Source organism: Lissotriton vulgaris, chromosome 3_1 (assembly GCF_964263255.1).
Source record: "Lissotriton vulgaris chromosome 3_1, aLisVul1.2, whole genome shotgun sequence".
NCBI classification, from domain to species: domain Eukaryota; kingdom Metazoa; phylum Chordata; class Amphibia; order Caudata; family Salamandridae; genus Lissotriton; species Lissotriton vulgaris.
Genome location: NC_141689.1, coordinates 1248863241 through 1248876234, shown reverse-complemented (window position 1 = coordinate 1248876234; position 12994 = coordinate 1248863241). Strand labels below are relative to the sequence as shown.

General features: G+C 44.2%; 1 protein-coding gene across 1 annotated transcript in view; it reads right to left on the bottom strand.

Moving 5' to 3' along the window:
- LOC147727746 (uncharacterized) overlaps positions 1-12994 on the bottom strand; it is a 493048-nt gene that overhangs the window by 461968 nt on the left and 18086 nt on the right. The window lies entirely within an intron of this gene.

The following is a 12994-nucleotide window of genomic DNA, read 5'->3' as shown; positions in this document are numbered from 1 at the left end:
TAAATCCATCGTTTTTTTGCACTCCACACCACCCTAGCTCAGACACTGGCTATATGCAAATGTTATTGTTATATCCTGTTCATCTCTTTCCCTGCTGCTCAGCCTGTGTGTGTGATGTCATTGGAATGTTCCTGTGTGCATGGTTTGAATGTGTGGTCAGTTTGATTGAGTGGGCTGAGCAGCTGGATGCTGCTCCCGGTGGGGCCTTCTCCCTTCCACCTTCCTCCTTCCTATTTCTATTTCAACTTTGCAACAATGGCGACGAGCGAGAAAGAACTACGTGTGCAGAAACTACTTTTGAAACATGGAACTACTGACAAGAGAAGTAAAGATTTTAAAACAAGACAAGCAACGCTTTTGATGCCCCACCGGTGTCATGTCACATCTGACAGCCTACAGGAAACATCTATAAAGAGGTATGTTTCAAGCGTTGGACTTTGTGTAGCTTATTTGAATTTTATAATTACAGACTTATTTACAAGAGCGTCAAAATTTCAAGTTAGGACTGCTGTCAGAGTAAAACAGTGGAAAAATGATATATCTTTCGTGCTCCGATGTTCAGAGCCCAAGTTAAAATGACTATTTATATTTCAAGGGCAAAGATCAAAAGAACAATATTAAATTAAAACTTGGGAACCTTTCAGCAATTTTTGTGAGGCATATCGGGGGTTAACATCGAGCCCCGGTGTACTGATTACTTGCTTAGTGAAAATTTTGACCCTGACTGTATTTCAGAACCCAATTTAAAAGACTATTTATATTTTTTAACGGCACGTTTACACGTTTTTGGAAATGTAATTCAGTGGGAGCTGAAAATCAGCTGCTGTTTGGTTTGTTTGTTTCCGAGGAAATAAAAAAAAATCGAGCCTCGAGCATAGGAAGTACTCAATTTCAGCCATTTGGTGGTGCTGTTGTACAAAGAAGTTTCACACTATATTGACGATTTTCAAAGCGATTTTAACTAAATAGAAACTGTTTTGCCTTTAAAATTTACCTTGGCAATTGGACTGGTCCTGTACTCGCACTGTGATTCTTTGAATCTGGGCTGGTGAAAGTTCGTTGGAGCAGGAGCTCTTCACGCTGGGCCTGTCTGTTTTGACTGATGACGCACTGGAATCCTGCAGTGGGATTCGGTGATTAGTCAGCGTCATAACGTCATCCGTTTACAACGCTGCGTGTGAGTGCCTTTCAAGATTGCCTGCACGTAATGGTTCATCATTTCTCTTCACATCGGAGTGGCTCTGAGAAGGGAGTATTTACACAGAACAGCTCAGCTGAGCTGCATTTCAACACAGTTTTCCAGCGATTTTGGATATTAGTTTCTGCCCTCAATTCGAAGACTGTGTTTACCTTGCCAGCGACATATTTATCTTGGGATTACATGGATTTTTGACAACGTGTTATGTGGAGGCCGTTGCAGTTGTTTGCAGTGAATTCGGTGAACGACTCCCTCCTTACAAATATGATCAACGGTGACTACTTTTATTATTTTAGTTTCTTATTTTCCATCAGTCGCTATTTATATATAAATTGATGTACATGCTTTGTTCTAAGTGATTTATAGAACTGTTATGTACTGAAGTTGTGGTATTGGTTTATATCTGTTCTGAGTGATTTACTTATTTACTTATACCACATGGAATTGTTATGTGCTGAAATTGATGAATTATTTTATTTATACTGTTTTCTTTAAAGGTTGATTTTAAGGGTCAGGTTTACTATGCTGAGTTCTGACAAAGTTTGAATTTATTGATGTTAATGAACCACATTTGTGCTCAATTATATTGAGGTGTTCATTAAGTGTTGAGATTTATTATACTGATTTTTGATGAACCACTTATTTAACAGTGCTCTATTTTAGATAGAGGAGTTCACGTTGTACTGCAAAGAGTCTACATTTATTGCTTGAACTTTGAGGAGTTCACATTTTACTGCGAAGAGTCTACAGTCTACATTTTTTCTTGAACTTTGAGGAGTTCAATGCCAGTGTGTATTTTTTTTGATTTGTAGTTTACATATTCTGCGGAGCCACATACGTGCTCATGGTTTGAGGCGCTCCTGTATTTTCTGAAGTTTAGTTTTCCAGTTTGGAATTTTATGATGCATATGTTGCGGAGCCACATAAGTGCTCAATGTTTGAGGTGCTCCATTTGCTTGTGATCAAATTGTATGAGGTTGCAAAGTGCGCTTTGTTCTTTATACTTTATTTAAGTGGTTTTGGACAGCGTGGTAACTCCTACGTCCTAAATTTGTTATTCTATTGGGACGCCATTTTGTCTAGTTTTATTCCCTTTTATTGCTTTTCGTGACAGTCTGGCCAACTGGCATGATTGGTAATATTTTGGGTTTTTCTTTGAGATGGGGGATGGTTGTATGTGATTTCTCTCTCCATTTTGTGCGAGAAGATATTATTCCTGGTTTTGTGCGAAAAGATATTTTTCCTCTCTATGTATCTTTCATGTTGATATATCGCTATTTCATGATATTATTTACAGTTATTCATTTTTATGTTGACTGCTTATTTCATGATATATTATTTACAGTTATTCATTTTCTATGTTGACTGCTTATTGAAATCCTGATTTTGTCATCCTCAGGACATACTGTATTTAGTTTCACTTTCTCTCTTTTGTTTTCATTGTTTTAAAAGAGGGAGATGTGTTATATCCTGTTCATCTCTTTCCCTGCTGCTCAGCCTGTGTGTGTGATGTCATTGGAATGTTCCTGTGTGCATGGTTTGAATGTGTGGTCAGTTTGATTGAGTGGGCTGATCAGCTGGATGCTGCTCCCGGTGGGGCCTTCTCCCTTCCACCTTCCTCCTTCCTATTTACCTATTTACCAGCTTTTAATTAATAAACATCCTTCCAAGATTACCTACGACTACTGGATCTTCTTACCTTACAAATTACAATTTCAACTTTGCAACAGTTATGTTATGTTATGTTATGTTAAATAGGTCTTTTATAGCGCACAGCTACTCCGAGGAGTGTCCCGGCGCTTTGTACTACATGACCTAAAAAGGGACAGACAAAACATAACAGTAAAGGAAAGAAACAAAAGGACAAGATTCCGAACAGAGCAGGAAGTCTCTAGCAAGTAAAGAGCCAAGTCTTTAAGCCCTTCCTGACGCAAGCAGATTAGAAGTAGAGCGCAGGGTCAAAGGTAGGGAGTTCCACAGCTGCGGAGCTAACAGCCTGAACGAACGTCCACCAATGCGGGCTTTTTTTATTCGGGGCACCACAGCAAGAAAAAGGGACTCCGATCTCAGGGATCGTGCCGGGTGGTAAAAATCCAGCCTCCTTTGCAAATATTGAGCTCCCGAGGCATGCAAAGCTTTGTGGGCCAACGTCATAGCCTTGAATACTATCCGTTTCCGGATAGGGAGCCAATGTAGAGCTTGCAATAGGCTAGAGGCACTGGCCCTCCTGTGGAGGCCAAAGATGGCTCACACGGCGGCGTTCTGGGCCACCTGCAGGCGTTGTAAAAGGTACTCCGGGAGACCAAGATATAAGATGTACGAGTAATCCAATCTGGATCCAATAAGGGCCTGAACTGTCGTTCTCCTATGTTCCTCAGAAAGTAGCGGGAAGAACTTCCGGAGCATCCTGAGAATGCCGAAGCATGTTCCTGTAAGAGCCAGCAACTGGGATTTGAGCGTCAGCCCATTATTGATTTTAATTCCCAGGTTCTTAGCTGACTGGGATGAATGAGCTGGAGGGAACATGTCGGCGGGCCACCACCCACGCCAATCCGGATCAGATGGACATCCGAAAAAGAGTATCTCAGATTTATCTGAGTTGCACTTGAGGCTGTTTAGCTGGAACCAATTAAAAACAGCCCCAAGGCACTCACGGATACTTTCACCATCAAATTCTTCTCCCTTCCGGCAGGTGAAGAGAAGCTGGGTGTCATCGGCGTAGGATACGATCTGGGCCCCAAAAGACTCCACCAGTGTTGCCAAAGGGGTCATAAAGATGTTAAATAGAGTCGGGCTCAACACAAAGCCCTGAGGTACTCCGACTCCCAAAGGCGACATCTCGGCGGAGCCAGGGGAGGCCCAGACCGTTTGTCGGCTTTTGGCTAGAAAAGAGCGAAACCAGCTGAACACCGTCCCCCTCAGACCGATTTCATGAAGTCTTACGAGGAGACCCTCGTGGGGGACGGTGTCAAAGGCCGCCGACAAATCCAGCATGACCAGCATAACCCTGCCTCCAACATCCAGCGTCTCCTTAACGGCCTCCGAAACCTCCAATAGTGCCGTCTCTGTGCTTAAATTGGGGCGGAAGCCGTATTGAGAGGCATGTAGTAACTCGTGGGATTCCCAAAAATTGGAAAGCACACCATGTACATGCTTCTCAAGGATTTTTGTCAATGCCGGGAGAAGCGAGATGGGCCTGTAATTGGCAGGGACTTCTTGGGCAAGGCTCGGTTTCTTGAGAAGGGGGATGACCATAGCCTGCTTCCATGTCTGCGGGATAGCCCCTTGACTAAGGGAAAGATTCAGAATTGGGTTGGCTAGAGGGTTGACGGTAGCTGCCATTTTAGCTAGGAATTTGGCCGGGCAGGGATCACGGGCCGAACCAGATTTGAGATTCGTCATAAGTGTCAGCGACGAAGATATCGAGAGTGGCGGGAAAACCGCCAAGACTGAGCCTGGAGAAATAGGGTGGACTGGCCCCTCCGGAAGGTTCATAAAACCAACCGTCGGCCTAATAGGAAAAGAATCCTGTATCAGCCTGATTTTGGTGGTGAAAAAATTGGCCAGGGTGGTGGCCCAAGTCTCAGACCAATCTTCCTGAACTGAGTTAGTGCGCATAGTTGTAAATTCCCTGACAATCGAGAAAATCTCCTTACAGGAATTTGCTGCTTCCTCGATTCTCCTAGCGAAGTGGCATTTTTTTTCCTGAAAGACTTCCCGATGGTAGGTTTTGATCATTGATCTATAGGTCAGCCTTGCCTCGGCATCGTACTGAGACCGCCACGCCTTGACCCTGTGCCTCATGGGAACAGTCCAGCCCGAACTACCAAGCCATGACTTTCCCAGACCGGAATCAAGCATCCAAGGACCGGTTTCTGGCTATCAGCCTTCTTCAGCCTGGATAACTTGACTCCAGTGATGTGGAGAGCCTGGGACTCACGTCTGAGCATACCCAGCCCACTCGGGGTGAAAATTGCAAAAAACACAGTTGATGGACAGAATGCAGAACAATGTCTTACATTCACCCCAGTACAAAGATCTGGGCCTAAATCCATTGTTTTTTTGCACTCCACACCACCCTAGGTCAGACACTAGCTATATGCAAATCAGCCTTGACCCTGTGCCTCATGGGAACAGTCCAGCCCGAACTATCAAGCCATGTCTTTCCCAGACTGGAATCAAGCATCCAAGGACCGGTTTCTGGCTATCAGCCTTCTTCAGCCTGGATAGCTTGACTCCAGTGATGTGGAGAGCCTGGGACTCACGTCTGAGCATACCCAGCCCACTCGGGGTGAAAATTGCAAAAAACACAGTTGATGGACAAAATGCAGAACAATGTCTTACATTCACCCCAGTACAAAGATCTGGGCCTAAATCCATTGTTTTTTTGCACTCCACACCACCCTAGGTCAGACACTAGCTATATGCAAATCAGCCTTGACCCTGTGCCTCATGGGAACAGTCCAGCCCGAACTACCAAGCCATGTATTTCCCAGACCAGAATCAAGCATCCAAGGACCAGTTTCTGGCTATCAGCCTTCTTCAGCCTGGATAGCTTGACTCCAGTGATGTGGAGAGCCTGGGATTCACGTCTGAGCATACCCAGCCCACTCGGGGTGAGAATTGCAAAAAACACAGTTGATGGACAGAATGCAGAACAATGTCTTACATTCACCCCAGTACGAAGATCTGGGCCTAAATCCATCGTTTTTTTGCACTCCACACCACCCTAGGTCAGACACTGGCTATATGCAAATCAGCCCAGACCCTGTGCCTCATGGGAACAGTCCAGCCCGAACTACCAAGCCATGTCTTTCCTTGACCAGAATCAAGCATCCAAGGACCGGTTTCTGGCTATCAGCCTTCTTCAGCCTGGATAGCTTGACTCCAGTGATGTGGAGAGCCTGGGACTCATGTCTGAGCATACCCAGCCCACTCAGGGTGAAAATTGCAAAAAACACATTTGATGGACAGAATCCAAATCTGCCCTGATTATAACCCCCAAATAGCTAGCACTCTCGACTATTCTGCTATTGATCATTATAACATGCTCATTGATAACTATCTGCGTTTTTCCTCTGTTCAGGGAATACCCTGGAAGTTCCCCTAAAACCATTGTTTCTTCTTCTAAAGCTTTTATAGCAAGCTCGGGGTTAGGGGTGGCCACTGCCAAATCATCGACATATGCCAAAACGAAGGTACTAAATCCATGAGCTAATACGGGAGGTATACTTGTATTAACTTCCAATTTTTGTGAAAAAGGATCTATATATAATGAGAAAAGCAATGGGGAACATGGACAGCTTTGTCGTGCCCCTCCTGTAATACTCAGGGGTCTAGATAGTTCCCCATTTATGCTAACTCTGGCTACTGGATTTGTGTATAAGGCTCTGACTGCCCTAATAAAGTTTAAGCCTATCCCCTTTCCCTGCATTGTGATCCACAGAAAGTGCCAGGAGACCCTATCAAATGCTTTCTCTGCATCAAGCAAAATTACTGCCATAGGGTCTCCTGACACTTGTCCTACATCAAATAAGGATATTTTTCTACCTAATGTGGTCGATGGTGCCCCTCCCAGGGATAAAGCCATGCTGCTAGTTAACCACCATTTTATCCATCACCCGGGACAGTCGGGAAGCCAACACCTTTGAGTAAGCCTTTGCATCACAGTTAACCAGGGCCATTGGACAATAAGAACCTAACTCTTGGACTGGTTCATTCTTTTTAGGAAAAACAATAATTTTTGCTTCCACTCATGACTTTGGTGGAGTATTCCCATTAAAAGTTTGCATAAATATATCCAACATTACATCTTTTAGCTGTTGGGCGAATACCTTGTAAAAATCGAGGGGTAATAGATCCGGCGCGCAGCTTTCCTATCGGATAGACTCGAAAGTGCCAAAAGCATCTCATCTACAGCCAGAGGTGCTTTTAAATACTCTTTTTCTTTCTCCATCAATAGAGCCGTAGGCCATGAGTTTAGATAGTTACTGATGGAGACGTGTTTCTGGGAGCCTATCCTCTCAGACACCTCAGTGTACAGATTTTGATAACATTTCTGGAAAGCCTCTTGAATCCCTTTCGGATCGGTAACTATACCCGCATCAGGGTCCCTGATGTTTGTAACCTCCCTTCGTACATATTCCTGCTGGATTTGTACCGTTAATTGGTGACCTATTTTCTCACTATTCTCGTTTACCTTTTTCTGGTGGATAATGGCTCTGTCTGCTGATTTTTTCATGAGGATTTCCCTAACTGCCGCCTTGGCTGTTGCTACCTAAATTTGGGCCTCACCTACCCCGTCCCCTAGCTGTACGGCCACTACACATTTCATTTCTGCTTGGGCAAGTCTTAGGTGGATATCTTGCATCTTCAGTTTTTCATCTTACCCTTTATTTAGAGAAAATTGAATGGTTTCCCCCCGAAGCCAGCTTTAAGAGAATCCCAAACGTTAACTAGAGAAGCTGTTCCTAAGTTTACCTTCAAGATCCCCGGTATCCACTCCCTCATGTGCTTCCTATAATTTTCGTCAAGGAGTAACATTCTTTCAGAAGTCCATGTTGAGGTTCTTGGCCTCCCTCCCATCCCCATCAGTTCCAACACGAGCAGGTTATGGTCGGATAAAAATCTGGGATATCTATCTATATGGCACTTTGGCTGAATCGTGGATGATACAAAAAAGTAATCCAGTCATACGTGTTTACAATGGGGGGTGGGCGAGAAAAAAGTAAAACCATCTTCTAAAGCCCTCACCATTGCCCAAACATCTATCAAACCATGCGTGCTACATAAATGTGAAAGTGCTTGAAACACTCTAGGTTTCCACCCGACATACTTTGAAAGTGGACTCCCAGTTATTAGGTAAATTAACATTAAGATCTCCACAGAGGATGATGGGTAGTTGCCAGTGTGCTAACTTGTTTTATAGTCAATTGATAACCCCAGGATCGTCCACTATAGACCCCAGTGTCAGTCCTTTAAAGACTGCACTTTGTGATCACCCTTCTCCCCAAAGGATCCAATCGCGTTTGTGGAAACTGTATTTAATTGTGTTGAGCTAGAAAAGCAACACCATTTGTACGTGATCCTTGGGTGGTTCCCCCTTATCAATCAATAGCCCCAATTTTTTAACAGGCCCACCCTTGACTCTTCCATGTGGGTTTCCTGAAGACAGACAATGTCTGCTTGCAGTGTTTGCAACCCTAGATACACCCTCTATCTTTTCTTGACGGCATTTAACCCACATGTATAGACTGTGGCTATACAGAGGTTGCGACACCTGTCATCCATACCACCATGTTATATTTTGCCTTCCTTGAGCCATTGACCACATATAACTCACTTACCCCTTGAGCTACAAAAGTACCCGGTCTCCCAAAACAAGCACCAAATGTAATTAAATTGTGCGGTCCCTTCATCCTTCCCCTCCAACTCTCCCACCCCTAAAAAATGAGCAATCAGGCATGGCCTGAACGATATGCGCCACAGCCTTTTACCCCCGCCACCCCTCCCTCCATAGAGTAAATAAAAAAGCATCCTTTTCCCCATCAGCCCTTCGCCACTACTTCTTCTAGGTAGTACAATTAAGGATTCATCCTTAAATATAATTTAAGGATTAATTCTTAATTTGCTATTGCTGTTCCTTTGCTATTGCTGATCCCTGGGCTCAGTTCTGTCAAATATTCTTGGGCTTGTATCTCCAATGTGAAACTACGGGTATGTCCTCTAATAATAACCTTGACCTGGCCAGATTAAAAAGATAGACTTCTGTCCCTACTTTTTGGAAGGGGTTGATTAACTGCCGAAGACGCCATCTTCGCTCCACAGTAGCATGTGCGAAGACCACTATACCTAAGAATGATAGCCCTTCAAAGAGTTTTTTACAGTTCAAACGTGCCTTGTCACAGGTGTATTGCCTCAATAGGAAATTGCCAAAATAAACAAGCATTGCCCTGGGTCTTTCGACTTCACTCTGTGGATGTTTCCTCAACATTAGTGGGAAACGATGGGCCTGTTGGACCTCTGTGTTCCAGTCCCATTTATCTTGGTCCGGAAAGGCTCCTCTCAGCAGGTTATCCACAAACTCTCTTGGATTACCACCCTGTACCCCCAACAGGTGTAAATTATTCTGCCGCTGGTGGTTCTCCTGATCCTCCAATTTGAGTATGGCATCTGCCAGGGACATGCCCTGCGATGAATTCTGAGCTTTCAGGGTTTCCATTTCTGTGTCTAGGGACTCTGTTCGGCCCTCTACTGTAGTCAGTTGATCTGCAAATTCTCCACAGACTTTGCTCAACTTTCGCAATCTAGCCTGCAATTTCTTTGAGACAACCGTTGCCCGATGGCTTTCACTACGATTTTCCTCCTGTATTTGTTTGAGGGACAGGAAAATCGTGATAAGTGACAGTTTGTGTGCACCACCTACTATTCCTGCATCAACATTATCCTTTTTTCATAGTCCAGGGTCTTGAAATGATAAATGGGCATTGGAATAGTCCCATTGAGCTCTCCATTATGCCCCCTCTATGTTTTATTCTTGAGGTCTTCTTTCTTTGCATTTTTTGCAGATCGTCCAGATAGGTGCTACTGTCGGAATCCAGAGTAACTTCACTGTTAGAGGATGAGCACTCTTGCTTAGAAGAGTCTGATCCATCTGTCAAGGCAAAAAACTTCTTGCCCAGGGTCATTCAGGGGATAGAATTCCCGTCTGTTTAAAGCTCAACTTCCTAGGTCCCGGTGGAGTAACCACTTTAGGGGCAACCTCCTCTTCCTCCCCTTGATCCCCTTGATCTGCACCTTGTATAACTGGATTCATTTCAGCCTCCAGATCTACACTAAGATTTACACTCTGTTTGTTTCCTGAGGGTATTTTAGGAGGGTTATTTCCATTGTCTGCTTGTAACGGGGTGGTAGCGAGAGGCTGTAGGCTTCGTTTTGGTAATGCAGGTTTTATTTTCACATACAGCTTTTTACGGCGGAATGTCAATCTTTCCCGGGTAAACTCTGAGGGATCCGTGGTGAGGCTGTCTCGGTTGTATTCCGCCTATCTTGGTAGCCGCCCTCCTGGCAGTTCCGTGGAGCCCTCTCTTGACGTGGCCGTGTAGGAAAAACAAAACAGAAGGACCGTTAAACTCACTTCCTCGTACCGTGTCAATCCCGAGGGGAACCGGGGAAGTGAGGGACACCGCTGACTGGTGCTATATACAGCAGGCAATAGTGGAGGTTTCGTGGTGGAGAAAGCGTGAAGGGGAAAGGAGGTAGACAAGGGTGACGGGTTCAGGTATATTTATACTATGTACTGTAACAACAAGAGAGCAAGGGCTTGAGACAGCACTCCTATGCCCCTAGTCAAATCTATAATAACAACGAAGGAGTGTCCACCACAGTGTAAAAAAACAAATAATTACCTACAAAACTCCATATGTCCAGGAATTAACAGAAAAAACAGAAAAAGTCTCACAGGAGTGGCATCCACCTCACCAGTCAGGTGGTTATTTCCATTAGGTGACTGTATCCCACTTTGTGAAACAGGACAGGGATCTCCCTGTTGTAGAAGGACCCTCACTCACCACTAGCTGGTGACATGCTTCATCACGGGGTCCCCGCTGGGGCGATCTAATACCACCCCAGCGTGCTACAACGCCTGTTTTGCAGCGGAGCAGGATGTGGTGGATGCAAAAGGTGCCCAAAATCAAAATGTGGTGATGATAGGTGCAATTTATTTAAAAAAATACTGGGTTGTAGTCTTTATGCCTGTTTTAATAATGACCAACCTGTATTTGTTAAAAACAAGTGAGCGGACAATTTGGTTCTGTGTTACGAAACCGAATGTCCTTAGTAATTAAACAAAAAATATAATGGTCAACATGTTTCTGCTGTTATACTGCCATTCGCTCAGCATTCGTCAGGACCTAAAATAGACCCCCAGTGGTATGCGCGCGCTAAGGCGCACCCTACTGTGAGGTGCAAAGTGTGAAAAATATTAACAATATTTAAATATCACGGGCAGTCTCCATGATGAAGGTCAGGGCAAAAAAGTGCTGCCTGACCAAAAAACCTGTGAAGAGAAAAGAGATTAATTGACATCTGATGTAGCTACTCACACTGCATTGGGTGTGAAGACATGAGTTCTATCGCTAGATACAAATATTCCATCGCCGAATATACTGATGGGGTATCTAAGAGACTCAATGTGCCTGCAAGAAATCTATTGGTCTGCGAAAGGGCAGCACTTGCATGCCCATGCAGCAAGAACAAACTGAGTCCTAATTTATATAGCTGAGGCAGATCGAACTTCATTACATGCCTGCATGTTCGATACCATATTCATGGTACAGAGATGGTCTAAGGACTAGTACTATCACAGAATAAGAGATCAGGGAAAAAGTGAGGGAAAATGAAAATAATGCCGCCTTTGTGAGCATTTAAGTGCTGCCAAGCATCTAGCACTTACACCTAGTGTGTAATGGAATAAGTGCTCATGAGGGAAGACTAGAGGCACAATAGAACCGGAGATCGTCGAGTCAGTATACAGTGGGATCCCCTGCGTTTCAAAACATCATTATAGAGTGGGCGTTCTGAAACGCGTAGTGTGACTCAGGGATAATTAGCGCTATGGCCAGATGCACTGCCATTAATAAAACCGAAAGACGTCTACGTGTTCAGCGTGTCAGAAAACCTAAAGACAATCTCGAGTGAGGCAACTCTACCCACGAACCACCTACAAGTTGGAAAACACACTCACGTAATTGGCATCGTTAAAAACCCCCCGTCAGATGTAAACAGCGCGGGTATTCTTCACGCGGCAAACATCTATAAAAAGGAGGGGTGTTTAGTCATATTAAATCTAGTCCAGAAGCCTCGTTTATAGCTGTTAGTGCCAATAGGCGAACTTACTGTTTAGCTCGCGACTCCCCGCCTCAAACCTACTATCAAGGCTGCCATTTCACCCGGAAAGGGAAAGGAACCCTTCCTGTCCCTCCTTAAATGTATCAGATGACGGGCTGATTCCACACGCCCATTTAAAGCGGTACACGCTAAAAAGCGGTTGTGGGAGTGAATAAACAATACAACTTATAAAGAAGTGTAAGTAAGAGGGAATGTATAAGATGGAATAGACATGTCATCTAGCTACGACCAGATTAGTCTGGCAACAGTTCAGTAAATGCAGTTAGATAGTTGGTAGTCATGTCATCTAGCTATGACTTGGTGAGTCTGACAACAGTTCAGTAAATGCAGTTAAATAGTTATGAATGCATTCACAAGTCAAGCATGTTCTAGAGTCCGTTGGCACTAAGATGTTCCTATGAACGTGTGTACTCGTTCTAACAGGCATAGCTAATTTGAAAGGGGGCCTTCAGTGCAAAGAGACGTAAAAAAACTACCACGAAATTAACGGCACATTTCTTGCAGGCAAATCATACACCCAATGACTTACACTGGACAATCCTGGAACACTTGCCCACGGTCTCAGAACAGAAACTCTTTGAGAAGGAACAACGGTGGGTCTACCGTCTGGGCACCCACAGAACAGGACTGAATGACGATATCCCCTGGGGTAGTATCACATACTGAATAATATGTCTCTTTGCACTGAAGGCCCCCTTTCAAATTAGCTATGCCTGTTAGAACGAGTACACACGTTCATAGGAACATCTTAGTGCCAACGGACTCTAGAACATGCTTGACTTGTGAATGCATTCATAACTATTTAACTGCATTTACTGAACTGTTGTCAGACTCACCAAGTCATAGCTAGATGACATGACTACTAACTATCTAACTGCATTTACTGAA